This window comes from Schistocerca gregaria, chromosome 1, assembly GCF_023897955.1.
Source record: "Schistocerca gregaria isolate iqSchGreg1 chromosome 1, iqSchGreg1.2, whole genome shotgun sequence".
Lineage (NCBI taxonomy): Eukaryota > Metazoa > Arthropoda > Insecta > Orthoptera > Acrididae > Schistocerca > Schistocerca gregaria.
Window position 1 is genome coordinate 662,723,628 of NC_064920.1, and position 23,367 is coordinate 662,746,994.

Genomic DNA, 23,367 nt, shown 5'->3' on the forward strand with positions numbered 1-23,367 from the left:
TTTGCTGCCCATTATATAGGGTGTCCACCGCAAGAGTTAGGCCAAATTTTTCTGCCTGACCCATGTAGTATTGTCACCGTCAGAGGGTGGTACAGGACCACAAGTCCCACTGCCACACCTCCAAAGTGAATTGCAGTGACGCAGTCACTGCCCTGTGGATAAATTTACTGCCTCACCATCACAGTTAGACCGCAATAGACCGGTGATGCTGTATTGTAAAAAAAAGAGTACTTCGAATCCTATAATGTTAATATAGTATATCGGACATTAACCGGATCGGAATCGTCAACGAATTTTCCCGTTGGCTACTGCGTGAGCCCGTGGTTCCATTCATCATGTTATTGAACTGTTGTCTTTGGAGTGGTCCTTTCATTTATCAGTGGAAAATCCCAAAGACCCTACGGTCCCTACCAGCAACAGGCCCATAAGCCCTTTGAACACCATGGCGGAGGTCCTGGAGTCTCTCATACTCCACCGCATTTCCCAGCCTCTGGCAGCAGCCGAAACGATCCTTGCTGAACAGTTTGGGTTTACCTCACACCTGTCCGCTGAACTGCAAGTTCTCCGGATCATGGACCACATCAACAAGTGTTTTAATTCCATCATGTCGACGGAAGCGGTCTTCTTGGACGTGCAGAATGCATATGATAAGATTTGGCAGGACAATCTGGTGTATAAGATGCTGAAGCAAGTACCAATCTCTGACATCTACGTTAAGAACGTGTATGATTTCCTTCACCAGAGGATCTTCCTCGCGGCTCAGCGGAGAAAGCGCCATTTGTTAATGGGTACACCTCAGGGCTCTGTGCTGTCCCCTCTTCTTTTTACTGTCTATGTCAATGACATGCCCGTCTTTCGTCACTGCTATTTGGCGCAATACGCCGATGACATGGCGCTTTATACGACTGGCCGCAAACCTGATCAACTCATTGCTCGCCTCAAAAGCAAGTGGACGCAATGGTCACCTGGTGTCGCTCCAATAAGATGGCCCTCAATGCCGCCAAAACTAAGGCAGTGTATTTCACTAAACGGCGCCCTATACTCCGCCACAACATCTCAATAGGGGGATAAGTATCTCGGTGTCTAGTTGGATAAGAAACTTTTCTTCCATCGTCACACAGAATACATCACCCATAAAGGGTTAAAGTGTACGAAGGCCTTGTACCCACTCTTCTCCGGCCGAGAGCGGACTTTAAATACCAAGCTCCGGCTGTATCACTCCGTTGTCTTAACCGCTCTAACATATGGTTACTCTGTGTGGGCCACGATTAGTAAGTCCCGGATGCTGACGCTACAGAATAAAGTTCTCACGTGGTCTTCACACCCCTTCGCTCACCAGGATTGTCACTCTGCACGAGGAGACAAATACGGCCCTTCTCAAGACGACCAATCGCCGTAAGGGTCGCCAACTATACAGTAAAGTGGACGCCTTCCGTGAGACGTTCGCCTTTCCGCTCACCATTCTCGAGGACTCGGGCTATGAGCCGGCCGGTGTGGTTGAGCGGTTATAGGCGCGTCAGTCTGGAACCGCGCGACTGCTACGGCCGCAGGTTCGAATCCTGCCTCGGACATGGATGTGTGTGATGTCCTTAGGTCAGTTAGGTTTAAGTAGTTCTAAGTTCTAGGGGACTGATGACCTCAGTAGTTAAGTCCCATAGCACTCAGAGCCATTTGAATCGGGCTATGACCGACGATAGGTCCAATACGACCACGCTTTTCTGTCCGTTTCGTACAGTCACCAGCAGTGGCCTGTTCTGGTCCAGCCGCTGTTTTCCTTCGCCATAGAGTTGGCACTTTGCTGCACCCCTCCTATGTACTTCCACCGTCCAAGTGTGGCACCGCCACACCTTTAAAGTACTATGCTCGGCTGTTATTCAGCTGTTGCTTTGAGTCTCCTCTCACTTGCCCAAAGAAACAGTTGGACCAGATCTGAACCGGTGACGGTGTGTAATAGTACACTGCCACAAAAAAAAAAAAAAAAAAAAAAAAAAAAATGCATCGCAGATATTGTGGAAATGGAATGTGCTATTGATGTGCTGTTTTCATAGAATGGACTGGTAGTCAGTCAGCTCGTACTGTTAGCCAATCAACACATTGCGATAATACTTATAAAGTATATTTCTTGTATAAACATACAATTTTCTAAATGGAACGATGCCTGTTGACATCAACAGATTAAAAGTATGGTAAATTCTTATAGAATTTCAGTGTCGTTTGATGCAGGATTCTAGTGAGAGTCGCTTACGAGATTCGTATTCTGAAAAGTTCCCACACCGATACTCTTGCAATGCCTGTAGTAGCACACACTAAAGAACAACGCAAGTGCATTCACTAGTTCTGATCAGTAACGAGACTGCTGGGAATGCAGGAGGACGGCGTAAGCTATCTTCAGTCAGAAACATTTCCAACAATTTGTGACAAAATGATATTTATTAAATATGAAGATACACCTTAAATGACGTTTCTTCTTGTGAAATGTCCAGCGCAATTAGATGTGTGAAATTATTATCTCGAAAATATTAAGCAACGTCACTGTGCCTCTGAGTAACGCCTACGTAGAGTCCAGAGGTGGCCTACGATACCTACAGAGCGTAAGTCTTGGAGACGACGGACGAACAGTGCAGCTTGTAGACTCGGCGGTAACTGGAGACTGTACACGACTCGCTGCACTGAAGAGAACTGTCCACCGTAGCTCAGTGGTCAAGTATTTAACGAGGCAGCTACCAATCGCTATCTACACAAGCGATGTCCATGGGTTGGCAGCTGCGGCCCCTGGTGGACTTCGTTATAGTTCGTACTGCCAGCTCATACAGATGCTGAGCTATGAGTGTTTCGACCGCGACTCATCATTTGTGGTGCGGTACTCTCTTGAGTCGTAGATGCTGTCACTGCAGAGACCACTGACCATCACAGGCTGTGTTCGATATGACCACCGGCAACGGCATTACACGCCTCCAGTCTGACACGGAACGACTGATACATACCTACTCATTCTGGAAACATCCCCCAGGCTGTGGCTAAGCCATGTCTCCGCAATATCCTTTCTTTCAGGAGTGCTAGTTCTGCAAGGTTCGCAGAAGAGCTACTGTAAAGTTTGGAAGGTAGGAGACGGATACTGGCAGAAGTAAAGCTGTGAGTATCGGGCGTGAGTCGTGCTTCGGTGGCTCAGTTGGTAGAGCACTTGCCCGCGGAAGGCAAAGGTCCCGAGTTCGAGTCTCGGTCGGGCACACAGTTTTAATCAACCAGGCAGTTTCATACCTACTAGTGTTTCAGCGGAGATGTCAGAGCAGGCTGCAGTAATAAGTCGACGCATATCATTGGATGCAGTTGGTATTTCCTTCCAAACAGAGTCTTTCAGCTTTCGCCATAGAAAAAATCTACAGACGTAAAATCTGGGGAACTGGCTGGCCGAGGTACAAGCCCTCTGCGTTAGTCCGAGGATTTCGAAACAGTTCGTGAAGACGTGCTCTAGTACTTTGAGTATTCTGTAGAAGAGCATCTTCTAGCAACGGTGGAAGATGGTCTGTCAGCATGCTGTGCGTTCAGTGCTCCGTCCTTGAAAAACCGGCCTATGAGCTGGTGGTTCAATATCCCACACCACACGTTTACACTCCATGGACGCTGCCGTTCCACTTGACGTATCCAAGGGGAATTTTCAGCAGACCAACACTGCAAGTTTCGGCGGTTTACATTTCGATGGGTTTACATGGCCATTATAGTTAGACATAGCTTCATCACTAAACAAGAGACGTAACACATTTGGATTATCCTGTCGTAATGAACACGTACAGAAGTTAACATAAAACTCATAATCGTTTCCATGCAGCTCTTGATTGAGAGAGTGTAAGTAGGCTGTTAAGGTTTTTATATTGGTAACGACATGTAGCTCTCTATATGAAAATCACTGACTGTGCTGTGTGCAGTCTGAGGCTGGTCGGCATTGTTGCAACATTCGCCATTGTAGTGTTGGGCAGTTGGCCGTTAACAGTGCGTAGCGTTGCGCAGTTGGAGGTGAGCCTCTAGCAGTGGTGGAGTTATATATATATATAATGAGCTTTGAACACTATTAAGGTAAATACATTGTTTGTTGTCTATCAAAATTTTTCATTTGCTGACTATGCCTATCAGTAGTAGGTGGCTTCAGTAGTTTGAATCTTTTATATAGCTGGCAGTAGTGGCGCTCGCTGTATTGCAGTAGTTCGAGTAACGAAGATTTTTATGAGGTAAGTGATTTGTGAAAGTTATAGTTTAATGTTAGTCAGGGCCATTCTGTTATAGGGATTATTGAAAGCCAGATTGCGTTGCGCTACAAATGTTGTGTGTCAGTTTAAGCACAGTCATTGATAATTTTTCTAAGGGGACGTTTTAAGAGATGTGACAGGGATGGCACCTATGTCATGGACAATGCGTAGGACACTTGCCTTACTCTAGCCATCTCCTTGTGCGACTGCGCGAGAGGTAACGTGCGTATCATTTCAAAAGTAGCGAGAACATTAATGCCAGCAGCAGCAAGAACATTAATACTCCATTTTCTGTTGTCACTTGTTTCCTTCTGTTATGTTGTCTAGGCGTTACATTACCGCTTTCAGATAACTAGTCTAACAGACTGATAAATAGCTGCCGAGATGGTTAACGTCTATTGGGATATTTTGCTGCATACGCCGTACAAGAACGAACTGCGCCATTCCCTCACTATATATACACATTGAGCACGTCGGCTTTTTCTGCCTTAGTAAATCCTCGTTGGTAAATCGCATCGTCCACTCACGACTTACGGCTTGGCCTGTCACACATTAACTGGCTAACAAGTCGCAGTGCACTCAAGGAACACACAAGAACACTGTAAGCAAACATAACAACGTCGTACCTAGCAACTACGTACGTTGAAAAACTTTTGAAAATACGATATCTTATAAATGACTTGAGCTAGAAGCCAGCAGCAAACACCTCTGAAATTTAATTTACCCTGCCTTTAGTTTGTTAGTGTCATTAGGTATTGTTACATTCTAAACACATCTACATCTCCGTGACTACTGTGCAATTCACAGTTAAGTGCATGGCAGAGGGTTTATCGAATCACCTTTAAGCTGTTTCTATACCTTCCCGCTCTCGAACAGCTGAGAGAAAAACAAATGCTGAAATCTTCGTTCGATTGCTGATTTCTCTCACATACATTTATCCCTATTTAGGTGAGCGCCAAAACAACATTTTCACAATCTGAGGAGAAAATTGATGATTTAAATACCGTGAGAGCTTCCTGACGCAGCGATAAACGCTTTTGTTTCAATGACCGCCGCCCTAATGCGTTTATCTTATCCGTGGCACTCTCTTCTATTTCGCTATAATACTAAAAGAGGTGCCTCGTCTGTCGTATTTGATGCGGGTTCCACACCGCACAGCAATACTCCATACGAGGGTGGACAAGCATGGTATAAGCTGTAAAACTGTTAATTGCCTAAGTTTTCTGCTTATAAATCGCACTCTTTGGTTTGCTTTCCTCACAACATTATTTGTTTGGTGGTTCCACTTTATGTTATTCATAATTGTAATATCTAAATATTTAGCTGAGTTACAGCCTTTAGATTTGTGTGATTTATCGTGTAACTGAAATTGAGCGGATTCTTGTTAGTGCTCGTGTGGATGGCTTCTTAATTTAGAGTCAGTCGCTACTTTTTGCACCACATTACATGACGGTATGTGACAGCATCACCTGCAAACAAAGAGCACTGCTCAGATTGTCTCCTAAATCTTTTATGTAGATTAGGAACAACAGAGGATCTATAACACTTCCTTGGGGAACGCTAAGTATTACTTATGTGTTACTCGATGGATTTCCGTCAGTTATTACGAACTGTGACCTTTCTGACAGGAAATCACGGGTCGAGTCGTACTACTGAGACGACACTCCGTACGCACGCTATTTAATCAGAAGTCGCTTGGGAGGAAAGCTGTCAAAAGCCTTCTGGAAATCTAAAAATATGGAACGAGTTTGATGTCCCTGCCCATTTTGTTTCACAAGAAGGCTATTTTATGAATCCGTTTTGGCTATTTCTCAGTAAATCGTTTTCTTCGAGGTGATTCACAATGTTCTAGTACACTATGTGTTCCAAAATCCTACTGCAAACCGACTGATACTGGTCTGTAATTGAGTGGATCACTTTTATTTCTTTTCTGTGGTATTATGGTGACTTGTGCACATTTACAGTCTTTCTATGAGCTAGCAGTTGTTAAATGTGAAGCTATTATACCAGCGTACTCTGAAAGGAACCTGCCTGATATACTGTCTGGACCGGAAATATTTTAAGCTGCTTCACTATACTAAGGATATATACTTCTAAGTTACTCATGTTGGCAGTTGCCCTTGGAAAACCGTGTTTAGTAACTCTGCTTCAGTGGCATTATCATCATTAACAACGACACTGTTATCGCGCAGCGAAGATATTGATTGCGACTTACCACTGGTGTACTTCACGTGTAACCAGAATCAGTTTGGGTTTTCTGGCATATTTCGAGGCACAGTTTATGTATGGAAACTATTAAAAAATGTTCAAATGTGTGTGAAATCGTATGAGACTTAACTGCTAAGTCATCAGTCTCTAAGCTTACACACTAATTAACCTAAATTATTCTAAGGACAAACACACACACCCATGCCCGAGGGAGGACTCGAACCTCCGCCGGGACCAGCCGCACAGTCCATGACTAACTATTAAAAGCATCTCACATTAAAATTAGCGCTAAATTTCGAGCTTCTGTTAAGCTTCACCAGTCTTGGAGATTTTACGTTCTTTTAAATTTTGCATGCTTTTCTCGTTGCTTCTGCAATAGTTTTTGACCTGTTTTGTGTATCTTAGCTGGCCGTGGTGGTCTCGCGGTTCTAGGCGCGCAGTCCGGAACCGTGCGACTGCTATGGTCGCAGGTTCGAATCCTGCCTCGGGCATGGATGTGTGTGATGTCCTTAGGTTAATTAGGTTTAAGTAGTTCTAAGTTCTAGGGGACTAATGACCACAGCAGTTGAGTCCCACAGTGCTCAGAGCCATTTGAACCATTTGTGTATCTTAGGGTATTGGTAACATCTATTATTAATTTATTTGGTATATTTCTCTCAACTGCCGTCGATATTATTTCTTTGAATTTAAACCACATCTGGTCTACGCTCACACAGTCAGATTAGAGGGCATTGAGACTGTCTCTTTGGAAGGTGTCAAAGTAGTTTTTAACTGCTTTTTTAAATAAATGTATTTTGTATTTACTTTTGGTGGGTTTGGATGTTACTGTATTCAGTCTAGGTATAAGAACCTCGTGTTCACTAATCTCTGTATCTGTTATGATGCTCCTCGTTTGATCAGGATTATTTGTTTCTAAGAGGTCAAATATTTTTTCTGAACCATTTATACTTCGAGTGGCCTCCTGAACAAGCTCTTCAAAATAGTTTTCTGATAAGGGATTCAGTACGTTTTAGGATGGTGTTTTATGCCTTCCGCCGACTTTAAACGTATTTCCGCCAACATATCGATGATAGGTTTCCACAAAAAATACTCTTTCTCAGTATTACTCCAACCCGTTAAATGGCTAATAATACGTGCCCCTGACTACCATTCCATTTTGTAACGACGGCACTTCATGAGAACTTTCCATTTCCGCAACATCTGCGATGCAAATTTTAGGTGATTCACCCTTTATATATACAGGAAATTGTCAACAATTGTATCGCAGCTAGCTTGGATTTGAGTTCCTTTTAAATTAATATTTTAGTTACTACTTGCACCGTAAATGTTAAAACTAGTGGAAACGACAAATCGAATGGTATCTTTACTTTTACGAAAACCATAGGTGACCCGCCATGTTAAACAGTTGTTACCGTCCTAGCGCCTGACAGAACTGATGGGTGGAAACTGTGACGCAGTTGGGCCGCAAATTGTGGGGCTCTGTGGCCTCTAGCGATCTGTAACAGTGGGTTTAAAGCAGAACACCTAGAGTCTGCCCCGCCAGTGAATAAGTGCTGTTAGTGCTGGGCCAGCTGGTTTGCGGCTTCTGTCATAATCAAACGGTTGACAATCAGGAACAACGTGAAAACAATATCTGGTGCAGCTACGAGGACTACATTAACACAAGACGTTTTACGCATATAGAAAAATAACATGTTAATACCGATAAACAATTGTGGTTGCGGATTTTGACTTATCCTACTCGTAAGTTACGAATAGCAGCTCCTTAGCGATCATCAAACTCCCATTTCCACGATATGATGTGATCAAGGTGACAGGAAATTTAAGTTCCAGTATTGTCGGTATTTTTCTGTCTATCACCTAATTCGAGGAAATCCAAGTAATGTAAGCACCTAAGCATCGTAAAGTGTTACAGATGTCTAACCAGTATAGCTGTATAACGGCATATCAAGGCTGATTGCTATCTCCATTCACTGAATCTACTATGACAAGAATGCAGGAAAGCATGTGTCAGTCATAAAGAGCCTAAAGCTCTTCAAATTAGTAAGTAATTCTGTTCACGAGCTCCATATCACATCAAACAGAAAAGCAGACATTACGAATAATTTTGATACTGTTGGTTGTTATGCTCATAGATGAAATTTTTCTGTGTCCGTTCTATTGTAGAAAAAAACTAATCTTTTTGCTAAACCATTCTTGCTACCTGCTGATTTCGGTCCAGTTTGTGTTTCCCGCCAAGTACAGTAGGGACACATACTAGCTGACTGTATGTTGTCAGCACTGCGGTTCCTTATGTGTTATGCTGTGTAAGAGGCGACAAACCCATGCAGTTCAGCACAAAGAGAAAGCAAGGGGTTTCGCAAATTCTGTCCCTCACTACACGCCACACCCTAGCTATCTTTGCTACTTATTATTTAATTAACGAACTCTGTCGACGATAAAGCAGTATAACCCAATATAATACTCTAAATTTCACTTCCTTCGATCCAAAGATTGAAATTACGAGTACATCACTCTGTATCACATCATACCTATTCCTTTTTAAAGAGCTATGTACATATTTTAAATTTCAGCTTCCAAGATAAGTTTCGCCATAGGCTTGGTTTACTAGTCACAGAGCAGAGCAACAGGGAGTATAGGTTGCTCTAATTATTACTGTGGGAACGCTTGATGCTTTCAATTTCGTTTTTCGGAGCAGCATTGGTGAAATAGAAATTTTTTGGCGACAGACGGGTCTTCACGTTGAGTTGTGCTGTTCACTGACTCTTTAGAGTCAGATATAATGTCAATTGACTCGGACCTCGCTGACTGGCGAGGATAGTGTCTATTTGCAGTGGGATAACTGTATTCAGATTTATGAGTGCACACATGCTTATTGCTTAGTCCTAATAGACGACAAATACGATGATTACTCGCAAATAAATTGCAACAATAACAAAGAACATCAACTATCTATATGTAAAAATTAGTATATCATTCAAGAAGAATAAGATCCACATGAAAATTCTTTAGATACGTCCCAGGTTGTGTGGAATTTGTGTACATCTAGTTACCTCTTCAGTCCCGTAAAACTACTATGGATTGCAGAATGTCTCTGTTGCGTTCTTCGAGTACAACAAAATGGTTTGCCGTTGGCGTTCATAAATTTCAAGACAATGAATACCAGAGTTATCGCTGTAAGAAACGTCTTTTATGAGGTTCGTCCTTCTTCATGGCTCACTGTTGCTGTTTACCAACAAAGTTCAGTTTGAGCAGACGTTGACCTACTGTTTGTGATGCGTGCTTGCTATTTATTTGCACAAGCCGACAAACAGTCACTCAAGGTCGGACAACGGAAACATCGATGGGATCCAAATTGTCGCTATAAATATGTAAGGCGTGTCTCCTCTTCGTGGTGTCCATCAGCCTCTCAAGCACGCCTCGGCGATCGCTCACCGTAACTGCGACAGACCAGAGGCGATACTACCAAGGCCGCTCTCTAAAAAGCAACTCCATTCTGTGCACTGGACGTACCACAGAACTCAGTGGTCACATCACACTGGCGACGCACAAACTTACCGTCGAAATAACTCTTACTCGTATGTATGTGTATCGGGCCTTCTATTAACATTTTATATTGATTTGTATTTATTTGCGACCTTTTTGAGGGTGAATGACGTCGTCGGCACTGTCTCCACACTTTCCAGTGTCAAGGTGTGAGCAGTGGTTTAAAACGATATAATTTATGGTTACAACAGTTTTTCGCAACAGGGGCTCTTACAGCGATCTGATACTCTACTGAGAAATGATCCTGTCATTACGTCTTCCGCCTTGATGTAAATTTTAGTCTTTCTAGATTTTCTGGCATAGGATCCTGTCTAACTGGCACAATATTTCGTCGACGTACTTGGCCAACATTATCATGTGCTACTGATAAGATATGTATTTAGCGATCCTTCCGTTTGCGAATGAGGAAGATGAAAAAGTAGAAGAAGATTAAGAAGAGGTATGAAAGAATATATCGTCTGTAGTGAAACAAAACGAAACCGACCTGTCTGTCCGTTTATCTGTTGGGACACACTAATCCCCAAAACTACTGGATAGAATTTTCACAGGTAACTTGATCACTGCTTGGGCAATGTACAAGATTTAATCCATCAAAATAATACCACAAAGAAAAAATACATCGTTTTCCTACAACTACGTCATATTCCACAAGCCACATAACGGTATGTGGCAAAGGGTACTTCTGCTACCACTCTGATCGAGAGTGTCATGCATTATCTTTCTACTGAGATTCCTTCCTTAAAGTTACTTCTGTCCAACGTAGCATCATAGATGTGGAGGGGAAATGGGGCAGGCGAGTAAGCTTTTATACCCCAAATCCCACTTACTCCTAACCATTTACACTTTGCTTTAAACGTGCACAATTCCCAGTGAGCTTATGTTGTACCACGACCGTAAACCTAGCACAAGGCCAGATACTGTGTTTTGTCAGCGTGGACCTTTGTTTGAGTTCTTATTCACATGGCCAACTCCATGTGGCTCTCTCTCCCACGTTACGAAACAAAAAGCTCTTCGTCTATCACACTACTTCATTTGTTGTAGGCAAAGCAACACGTAATCGGGGGGATTATCTGAATGAGACAGAAATCGGTGGCAGTGATGTACATGTACAAACAAAAAAATGATTACTATTTCAGAAAAATTGGATGATCTATTCAAAAGAAAGATCTCCACAAATGGTGCAAGTCAGTAGCACGTTGGTACACCTCTGGCCATTATGCGAGCAGTTATTCGTCTCGGAATTAATTGACAAAGTTGTTTGCTGTACTACTGAGAGATATCGTGCCAAATTCTGTCCAACTGGCGCGTTAATCGTCAAAATCCCGAGAGAGCCTTGTCCATAATGCTCCATACGTCCCGTGTTGGAGAGCGATCTGGCGACGTTGCTGGCCAAGGTTGTGTTTGGCAAAAACGAAGAGAAGCAGTAGAAACTCTTGCGGTGTGCGGATGGGTCTTATCTTGCTGAAATGTAAACACAGGACGTCTTGTCAAGAAGGGCGACGAAACGGGGCATAGAATATCGTCTGCACACCACTGTGGTGTAAGGGTACCGCGGATGATAACCAAAAGGGGTGCTGCTCTGAAAAGAACGGCAAATCCAGGTCAGCAGTCCTAGTTGTCAGGGCGTATGGCGAGCGACAGTCAGTCGGTATCCCAGCGTTGGTCCGGGCGTCTCTAGACACGTGATCGGCCAGGAATCACATTAACTGAAGTAGAATTGTCTTCAGTGATGAGTCGAACTTCGAAGTGACACCCGAAGACGAGAGGGAGGAAGGAGAGTGGCTGGGTTAGACATCAGCAGCCAGGGCAGTGGTCATATTTAGTCTAGAATACCTGATGTCTTAGAACTCACAGAATGTAACATATAATCACAATTTTTTCGATGACGTTACTGCTTGTGGCACATATACGTAGACTTTATTATTTTACACAATTCTGACAAACTTTTTTTGACCTAACACCCCTTTATTGAGGCACCTAAATAAGGATGTTCATATTAAACTTCATACAGTACCATTCTGCAACACTATTGACTGAAACTAAATGGGTCACTGGCCTCGCTATTAAGGTGTTCACTCTATTTGAAACGGGTAGTTTTCTAACTGACAATAATAGGGTATCCCTGCTGAATTCTCGAAGATCCAACGTTAGTTCGTAGGACTGGTGTGCTTCAGAGAAATCAACGTCAGCAGTTAAACGAAAACCTCATCCCTTCTTACATATCTCTCGCAAAGAAAGATTATGGTCACAATAGAAAAACTAGCAAAACAAAATACCCGGAAAGATAAAAGAGGGAAAGACTGCCTACAAAGCTCTTTTACTAATATCCTGTAATTCTTGGCTCCATACCTTCCATTGAAGACTAAGGCTTAGTTAAGTCTCAGTAACAGAAAATTACCTGTCCTTCAGTATCCCGGCACACAGAATTCCTTCCTACCAAGCGCTACCTACCTACAACGAGTTTCCTATGGCTTGGAAACGTTACGTTACACAGTGAAGACTAGGTTCCTACCTCTTTCTCCGTTCCAGTTAGGGACCCCAGGTTCTCCCTTCGTACTGATCACTCTGCCTCTACAGTCCCTGTCTGTCAGGGCTATTCCCATGCTCCTTTACCACGCAAACAAACTTGTTGCACTTTTTATCTTTTTACTCTTTTCTTGTGTCCGTAAAACCTGCCTCCCATTGGTAACTCGCCTCCTTTCTATCCTGCTGCCATGTTAGATACACCTGGATGAATTTCCAGATACAGCCGTCATCCCGAAACCATGCAACCCACATTCGTTTGACGTTCACTCGGAGCTTCCGGGGCCGTTATGGTTCAGCAGCTGCTAGATATTGCATAGGCTTCGCAGCAAACATTAACTTCACTGTGTCTGGCGTTCAGTTGATAAGTCTGTCGTCGGCCTTCATCATGTCGCTTCGCAATACATACTGGTCTGTTTCACTACCGTCTCCCTGCAACTGACTTGCCGCCTCCGTTCGTAGATACTTTCCCACCATTCGGCTTTAACCAAAGAATGGTAGGTGTTGAACTGAAACATACCATCTAATTAAATCCCCAGTAAATTAAGCATAAAACAATACAGATTATGAAACAGGAATTAAACAAAACAAATTACAGCAGTGAACGTTTTGGCTGCCGGGAGATATAGTGTCAAGAAGAAGGTTAGCGAAGAATGTAACTGCAGTTTCTTCTAATATCTGAGAAGCCTCGCCTCACGAATGGAATGTCATGTATGTATGATGCGACAAAATAAAACAATACTGGCCCATAGAAAGAGCTGAACTGATAGCTGAATACATCATAAGTATTGGAATCACTGGTGTTGCGAGAATCCCCACAGTATTTAGAGCCCTAGTAACATCCCGTCATCATCTTAATTCAATATCAAACTTTAATAAATGCGTTAGTAAAGGATGTTTCCTTTTTAATTATATGTTTCTTTCAATAGTCTACATTCGTTTGATCATTTACGTTAATCCTTAGTGAACCTCTTCATCTTGGTGTACTCTTCCCAACGTTATACTCAGTATGTCCGGTGTCTCGTTTCAAAGACTTGAAGCTTCATTTGATAAAAGTTTGTCTTATTTTATCTAATGCACCATACTACCTTCCTGCTTTAGCGAGTCCTTATATTTTTAATGACCTTCTGCAGAAATATGTTTTGAAGTTTTCCGCTTTCCTTTTTAAAAAATAGCTCTGAGCACTATGGTACTCAACATCTTAGGTCATAAGTCCCCTAGAACTTAGAACTACTTAAACCTAACTAACCTAAAGACATCACACACACCCATGCCCGAGGCAGGATTCGAACCTGCGACCGTAGCAGCCCCGCGGTTCCGGACTGCAGCGCCAGAACCGCACGGCCGCCGCTTTCCTCTCATCCCACACTTTACTAGTAATGTGCAACCACAACGACAGTTGAACTTACATGAACACTAAACACAAAGTAGCCGCGAGCAACAACATTGTGCACAAACTAACTGGCACTACATGGGGGGCACAGCCTGGAATAGTGAGAACCACAGCTCTTGCTTTGTGCTATTCAACAGATGAGTTCGCGTGCCCAGTGTGGTTCAATTCTAGCCACGCCAAGCAAGTGGACATGCCGCTAATTAATCGTGCCGCTTCAGCACAGGCTGTCTGAGACCAACCCCGACTGATAAATTGTACCGCCTGGCAGGCGTGGCCCCACCAGATATTAGAAGGAAAATAGCGGCCAGGAAGGAAAAGACAAAGGCGGTGACCTCACCTGCCCACCCGCTGTGCAAACACCAGCCACCCGCCGTCGACTAAAATCTAGAAAAAGCTTCCTGCACACAGCAGGAAACATCGTCGGGACACCGCATCAATTGAGGCTGGCAATGTGGCGATAAGAAAACGCGCATCTTGGGGAATGGTTAGTCCCAAACGAAGAACTCCCTCCAGGTCATACGCAAGGATGGACGACACGGAAATCTCTTAATAGGCTGCGCTCTGGTGTCACACGATCCAAAGAGAATATGCGCAAGTGGGGCCTCTCAAATGAACCGGCGCGGTGTGACTGTGGACACACTCAAACCACCATCAACCTCACGCAGTGTGTGCTGTGCACAAGCACCTGCACCTTGAAGCATTTGATGAATGCCATCCCGGAAGCACCGGACGTGGCCAGGTTCTGGTCCAAGACTTCATAAAATAAAACAGACTACTTGACCCTGCTTATACAACTGTATACTTTTATACTGTTTTTGCATTTGTTATACAGGGCTTACAAAAAGGTACGACAAAACTTTCAGGAAACATTCCTCACACACAAATAAAGAAAAGATGGACATGTGTCCGGAAACGCTTTATTTCCATGAATGACTGACTATTGTTGTTGTTGTTGTGGTCTTCAGTCCTGAGACTGGTTTGATGGAGGTCTCCATGCTACTATATCCTGTGTAAGCCTCTTCATCTCCCAGTACCTACTGCAACCTACATCCTTCTGAATCTGCTTAGTGTATTCATCTCTTGGTCTCCCTCTACGATTTCTACCCTCCACGCTGCCCTTCAACACTAAATTAGTGATCCCTTGATGCCTCCGAACATGTCCTACCAACCGATCCCTTCTTCTGGTCAAGTTGTGCCACAAACTTCTCTTCTCCCCAATCCTATTCAATACTTCCTCATTAGTTATGTGATGTACCCATCTAATCTTCAGCATTCTTCTGTAGCACCACATTTCGAAAGCTTCTATTCTCTTCTTGTCCAAACTATTTATCGTCCACGTTTCACTTCCATACATGGCTACACTCCATACAAATACTTTCAGAAATGACTTCCTGACACTTAAATCTGTACTCGATGTTAACAAATTTCTCTTCTTCAGAAACGCTTTCTTTGCCATTGCCAGTCTACATTTTATATCCTCTCTACTTCGACCATCATCAGTTATTTTGCACCCCAAATAGCAAAGCTTCTTTACTACTTTAAGTGTCTCATTTCCTAATGTAATTCCCTCAGCATCACCCGACTTAATTTGACTACATTCAATTGTCCTCGTTTTGCTTTTGTTGATGTTCATCTTATATCCTCCTTTCAAGACACATTCCATTCAACTGCTCTTCCAAGTCCTTTGCTGTCTCTGACAGAATTACGTCATCGGCGAACCTCAAAATTTTTATTTCTTCTCCATGGATTTTAATACCTACTCTGAATTTTTCTTTTGTTTCCTTTACTGCTAGCTCAATATACAGATTGAATAACATCGGGGAGAGGCTACAACCCTGTTTTACTCTCTTCGCAACCACTGCTTCCCTTTCATGTCCCTCGACTCTTATAAATGCCATCTGGTTTCTGTATAAATTGTAAATAGCCTTTCGCTCACTGTATTTTACCCCTGCCACCTTCAGAATTTGAAAGAGAGTATTCCAGTCAACATTGTCAAAAGCTTTCTCTAAGTCTACAAATGCTAGAAACGTAGGGTTGCCTTTCCTTAATCTTTCTTCTAAGATAAGTCGTAAGGTCAGTCAGTATTGCCTCACGTGTGCCAACATTTCTGTGGAATCCAAACTGATCTTCCTCGAGGTGGGCTTCTACTAGTTTTTAAATTCGTCTGTAAAGAATTCGTGTCAGTATTTTGCAGCTGTGGCTTATTAAACTGATAGTTCGGTAATTTTCACAACTGTCAACACCTGCTTCCTTTGGGATTGAAATTATTATATTCTTCTTGAAGTCTGAGGGTATTTCGCCTGTCACTTACATCTTGCTCACCAGATGGTAGAGTTTTGTCAGAACTGGCTCTCCCAAGGCCGTCAGTAGTTCTAATGGAATGTTGTCTACTCCGGGGGCCTTGTTTCGACTCAGGTCTTTCAGTGCTCTGTCAAACTCTTCACGCAGTATCGTATCTCCTATTTCGTCTTCATCTACATCCTCTTCTATTTCCATAATATTGTCCTCAAGTACATCGCCCTTGTATAGACCCTCTATATACTTCTTCCACCTTTCTGCTTTCCCTTCTTTGCTTAGAACTGGGTCTCCATCTGAGCTCTTGACGTTCGTACAAGTGGTTCTATTATCTCCAAAGGTCTCTTTAATTTTCCTGTAGGCAGTATCTATCTTACCCCTAGTGAGATAAGCCTCTAGCCATCCCTGCTTAGCCATTTTGCACTCCCTGTCGATCTTATGTTTGGGACGTTTTTATTCCTTTTTGCCTGCTTCAATTACTGCATTTTTATATTTTCTCCTTTCATCAATTAAATTCAATATTTCTTCTGTTACCCAAGGATTTCCATAAGCCCTCGTCTTTTTACCTACTTGATCCTCTGGTGCCTTCACTACTTCATCCTGTCAAAGCTACCCATTCTTCTTCTACTGTATTTCTTTCCCCCATTCCTGTCAATTGTTCCCTTATGCTCTCCCTGAAACTCTGTACAACCACTGGTTCTTTCAGTTTATCTAGGTCTCTTCTCCTTAAATTCCCACCTTTTTGCAGTTTCTTCAGTTTTAATCTACACGTCATAATCAATAGATTGTGGTCAGAGTCCACATCTGCCCCTGGAAATGTCTTACAATTTAAAATCTGGTTCCTAAATCTCTATATTACCATTATATAATCTCTCTGATACCTTTTAGTATCTCCAGGGTTCTTCCATGTATACAACCTTCTTTCATGGTTCTTAAACCAAGTGTTAGCTATGATTAAGTTGTGCTCTGTGCAAAATTCTACCAGGAGGCTTCCTCTTTCATTTCTTAGCCCCAATCCATATCCACCTACTACGTTTCCTTCTCTCCCTTTTCCTACACACGAATTCCAGTCACCCATGACTATTAAACTTACGTCTCCCTTCACTATCTGAATAATTTCTTTTATTTCATCATACATTTCTTCAATTTATTCGTCATCTGCAGAGCTAGTTGGCATATAAACTTGTACTACTGTAATAGGTGTGGGCTTCGTATCTATCTTGGCCACAATAATGCGTTCACTATGCTGTTTGTATAGTAGCTTACCCGCATTCCTATTTTCCTATTCATTATTAAACTTATTCCTGCATTACCCCAATTTGATTTTATGTTTATAACCCTGTAGTCACCTGACCAGAAGTATTGTTCCTCCTGCCACCGAACTTCACTAATTCCCACAATATCTAACTTTAACCTATCCATTTGCCTTTTTAAATTTTCTAACCTACCTGCGAGATTAAGGGATCTGACATTCCACGCTCCGATCCGTAGAACGCCAGTTTTCTTTCTCCTGATAACGACATCCTCTTGAGTAGTCCCCGCCCTGAGATCCGAAAGGGGGACTATTTTACCTCTGGAATATTTTACCCAAGATTACGCCATCATCATTTAATCATACAGTAAAGCTGCATGCCCTCGGGAAAAATTACGGCCGTAGTTTCCCCTTGCTTTCAGCCGTTCGCAGTACCAGCACAGCAAGGCCGTTTTGGTTAGTGTTACAAGGCCAGATCAGTCAATCATCCAGACTGTTGCCCTTGCAACTACTGAAAAGGCTGCTGCGCCTCTTCAGGAACCACACGTTTGTCTGGCCTCTCAACAGATACCCCTCCGTTGTGGTTGTACCTACGGTGCGGCTATCTGTATCGCAGAGGCACGCAAGCCTCCCCACTACCGGCAAACGAAAGAGCCATGGCACGAGACATTTAAAGAGACTGCTTGAGACTGTCAGAACACTCTGCGCAGTGGAATAAAACACTTGGATGAGAAATGATCTTGCTTTTTGTTACTGCTCATATCCACAACGATTCCTCTTCGCTATGGAATATCTTACTTGTTGATATTAACACTCCGTGCAACGTGTAGGAAACTATAAATCTTGTAAGTGAAGTAGGATAACCTGATGGAAGGGAAACGGAGTTCACAGCTGTCTTTTTGTTTCTTAGGCGAACATTTTTTATCCAATTTTCCTAGGAATCTACAGTCATCATTATCTCCCTTACTTCCTTTATGTATTTATTAGCTCTTCTGTATTCAAAATATGAAATATCCTTGCACAGATGTTTCTCCAATGTTGCATTGCACTTCATTGCACTTAGTCTTTGAAGCTTGGTAGAATCTGGCAATTTTTATTTGCGGAAATTTCTGTTCCATTCAAAAGCGTTTAAGAATGATTCGTTGGACCTTTATGGACGACATCAAAGATAACAGTCAGTGAAAACGCCTAAAACAGTTAGATGAAACATATCTGATTAAGAAAAAAACAATGAAATTCATGTATAAAAATGGGTATTAGTTATAATTATCACCAAGATATGAACCCTAAATTCGCGGTCACGAACGTCCCAATAACATCCTGTTACACAGAAGGTATCACAATTAATAATGAAAGCCACAATATTCCAGTAGACATGGTTCTGAAAAGGAGGCGGTTGCAAGATAATTGCTAATATGTGGTTACGACCTTGACTGACTTCATTATGAGTAATTGTCCCATTAGGAAAAATAAGTTTGAAATCTAAACTTCTCAAGAAAGTTCCCATGTAAAAGGGCTCGTATTTCTCCAGTAGCTGCCCTTAACAAAAGAAACAATTCTCACCACACTTATTGCTATGCTGTACAGTGCTGTTCAGAACATTGTCCCTCAACTGCAGGTATGGTTGATGAATGACGGCTTACATATTGAGCATTTGTCATAAAGAACATTGTCTCTGCTAAAAATCAATTATCATGATAATTATTGTTCTTGTTTGATCTGAAGTGCCATCTGTTGGACATATGCGCATTTTTTATTTCTATGAAACCTCATGTCATCTCAAGTAATGTGTGCCAGTTTTTATGTCTGTGTCTATATCATTCTGTGAAGTACTGAATCTTCAAATGTCAACGGACTTTTGGGTCACCCTGTATATCGCTGGTTGCGCTACATGCTTTTGAGATGACGCCAGACGGGATTGACGTCAGGTGATCATGGAGGCCCTGCCAGACTTGATCATCGTGGTCTGTACTGTCATGTAGGGACCCTTCTTTCGCCAGCAGCAAAGTATGCCAGTGTCTCATTATTCACGTATCACAGTCGCCAACCATGGGCTATTGGTAAATTTCAAGCTGAATTAGATGAACAATTTATATTTCGAGTACATTTGTACTAAATAGTGAAGTACGTCGTGCCGAGAGTCAGTGGCGGATCGTAACCACGCAGACCAATGTTTACTAGAGTGTTTTTGTTGTATTATTGTATGCTTTTACCCTTTTCAGTGCTCAGTTATTCATATAAGTTTGCTGCATTAATAGTAGTCCAACAACATAACAGTGAGATTTGCCTTTACCAATTACGAAAAGAAGCCGAGGTACGAGGAGCTATACTTGATGCAGCTCGCGTACTGCCTTCACGTGGTTTGGTGCGCATCCGACTGGCAGACAGATCAGTGTATCAGGCAACAAGTGCCGTCGCCATGCGACAAGTAGAACAACTGGACAGCTTCAAGCCAGCACTTGAGCGCCTGTTCCCTGGTTGAGTCTCCCCCCTCCCTCCTCCCCTTTCCATCTCCGTGGGAATTAAATCTTTTTGCGGTGACAGTGGCGATAAATGGTTGCACGCAGCGAGCAGCGCAGAAACGCCAGCCAGTCGCGGAGGCGTCACGCGAACCCGCCGCTGACGCCAAGGCTCGTGCTGCGTGCTGCTCCGCTGTCTGGGTTACTGACCTGGCCGCAGATACGCGCTTCCGGGACCTGAGCTGAGCTCAGCTGATCTGATTCGAGGAAACAAAGCGCTACGCGATGTTATCCGGAATGTCTTTCATCCGTGAGACACTTAAAAAAAGAAGATATTACCATAACTTGGATTAACATCTAAATTGACAACTCTAGCAACGCGCAGGTAGTCTTTCTCTTCTCTATCTAAAAATCCAGAATTTTAAATAAATTCTTCCATCTCAAGTTAAACACAAATTAGTCCAATTCAAGTAGATCAACACGTCACAAACAGCGAAAGTTCCAGACGACTCTATTTGTTTTTTTCCCGTTTATTGTATTTTAAAACCTTGTGCAAAAGGTAGGCCAGCAGTGGCCTATCTGCGCCGCTCTTCGGCCATAGAAAACCAGAGAACAGATAACACATAGACAGATATACAGGAAAATCTGAATATGAAAAAAAAACAGGTGACACACATAGTGATAATAATGAAGATGTTCGAACTGAAGACACAGTATTGCATAAGCAAGTGAAACCGTACACGAAGGCACAATGAGAACACTGCGAACGATGGAGGGCACTGAAGAGAGACAGTTGCACTGGAATGAAGAAACACTGCACACAAAACATTGACCATGATCTTCGATGCACTGCACACAGTATTACACGAAAAAAAGGGAGGGGGGGCTGCCACAGGGAATCAGGGACGGTAGGAAGTTGGGGAGGACGCCAGTGGGAGAGAAGTGAGGGGGAGGGGAGAGTGTAGGGTGGGGTGTGGAAACCCAGGGGGGGGGCGGAGGAGAGGGAGAGAAGAGGGGGAAGGGAGTTAGGGGGGAGGGAAGGGAAAGAGGGAGACCTGGAGGGAAAACTCATGAGAGGGGACGATTAAATCTGGTAGGAGGGGTAATGGAGGGAACGAGGGCATCCTGGGAGGGGAAGTTGGCAGAAGCGACCTTGGGCAAGGGTATGGAGGGTGGTAAGATGAAGAGCGGGTTGGATGCAGGAGTACAGGCGCAGCAGCATATTGGGGTGGGAAAGGACGAGAGAGAGAGAGACAAGCGGGTGAAGGGGGTCAAGTTTACTGGATGTGTGAAGGATCCATATCCGTTCAAGGTAGAGGAGAAGGTGTGGAAAAGGAATGAAGTCGTAGAGGAGCCGCGTGGAGGATGGGAGGCGGATGCGAAAAGCGAGGCGGAGTGCATGGCGTTCGAGGATGTGAAGGGACGGAGATCCAGGCGGGATGGGCAAAACAGAGAATGGGACCGATGCGGGATTTACAAGTGTGGAGGACATTGTAGGGGTCAAAACCCCATGTGCGGCCGTTTGAGGAGGCGGAGACGGGGGTGTGCCTTGGCTTTGATTATCAGGAGATGGGGGTTCAGGAAAGGCGACAGTCAAGGGTGACAAGACAATTCGAGCTAGCTTGCCTAAGATACAGCCGTAACATATGGTTTGTTGAGCACGTCAACTCTTCCTAAGCTTAGTTAGGGTGCATGTGATCGGACTAGGGACGTGACTGTCACACAGTCTTCTTACTTCATTGGCTTTTTAGTCACTGATCCCATAAATACCTCTCCTCATATACAATGGAAAGACGCTGTCCATTTTGATACGATGATGGCATACGCCACCTGTTGGATAGTAGATGTACTGATAACGATTCAACGTAATCCGCTAACAGATAGCGTATTGGCGTAGCTACCAGGGCGCCATCTGTGTCTACTTTTTAATAGGGAACGCTGTCAGGCAGAAGGATAACTACGCGCCTACGTTAATAGCAAGCAGGCAACTAAGCCATAGAGGCGCGCTTGTGCATCCTACAGGCAACCGAGTCACTCTGAAAGGAACCAAATTACGGCCTTCCGAGAGGCGTTTTGGTTCTTTCGGAGAACTGCCTCATAAGTTGGACGTGCTTCGTCAGTTGTGTAGCGATGCTGGTATTAGTGGTCACGTGAGTATTTTCACACTTTGTAGACGAAGTTCTGGACGTCAATGCCGCACGGTCGCCAGCTAGGATTGTCTTTTCGTAAGGACAACAGTGGCAGAACGTACAGCTACCACATCACAAATAAAAGGGCTTGTGAGCCCAGACGTGTGAGCACGTACTCTTGCCAACCAGTAATTAGCAGTGGCACTATGGTCACACACACTACTAGCCCATCTTTCAGTCACGCCACAGCATCGATGTGCACGGCTCGTCTGGTCTGTTAGAGTATCACTTGGAAGACGAAATGGTGCGCCTTGGTCTCTAGCGATTAAAGCAGATACTGCCAGCACGCAAATGATGCTCGTTTGTGCGTACGACGAAGACCTGGTTGGTGCTGTCTCGTAGAGTGCACTCGTCCAAGGGACACCGGCGCTATCCCAGGCCAACTGGTCTGGGTTCCCATAAGCTACAACTCTCGTTCACCTTTGGTGTCTCTGGACGGGACGCTAACCAGCGTTGTTGGAACCGTTCTTTTGTCGATCCTGGAACAGGAAGTTGATGTTTTGTTCCACCGTGATAGAGCTCGGCCACAGACTGCCCGAGAAACTTAACGTGTTCTACAAGACGTGCAGCAACTTCCCTGGCCGACATAGTGTCCGGACTTGTCTCTAATCGAGCACATGTAGGATATGATGGGACAAGAAGTGACTCGAGTGACTCATCAACCAACAATTCTTACAGAGCTATGTGGACAAGTCGAGCACGTGTGGCATAACGTATCCCAGGACAGTATTCGGAATCTGTATGAGCGACTGGATGCCAGAGTCAGCGCTCGCATTGTTGCTCGTGGGTGCTACACCAAGAACTGATACACGTGTTTCAGCATGGTTTGTGCTATTGGTTCGTAAAGGTAATCATTCCATATATTTCGTTTGAATTGTTGCAACAACAGAATTTGAGTGAACTGGAAACCTCTAAAAGTGTGTGCTACTTTTTTTTTTTTTTTTTTTTTTTTGCCGGCAGTGTAATTCAGCAACTGCTGCTAATCCACCATCTTAGCACCACCTTCGCGGGACACTGAATATTTCTCCATCTCCTTCTACATTTCACTCCACACTCGCGAGGAGAGCAGCGCTGTGTAACAGTACAAACCCGCATTATCTTCCTTATACACTGAAGCTCCAAAGAAACTGGTATAGGCACGCGTATTCAAATAACGAGGTATGTAAACAGGCAGAATACGGCGCTGCGGTCGGCAATGCTTATAAGACAAAAAGTGCCTAGCGCAGTTGTTAGATCGGTTCCTGCTGCTACAATGGTAGGT

General features: G+C 43.6%; 1 non-coding gene across 1 annotated transcript; it reads left to right on the forward strand.

Moving 5' to 3' along the window:
- Positions 1 to 3,153: 3,153 nt before the first annotated feature.
- On the forward strand, positions 3,154 to 3,228 carry Trnap-cgg (transfer RNA proline (anticodon CGG)). The gene has a single exon. It is a non-coding gene; the product is annotated as a tRNA-Pro (tRNA).
- The last annotated feature ends 20,139 nt before the right edge of the window (positions 3,229 to 23,367 follow it).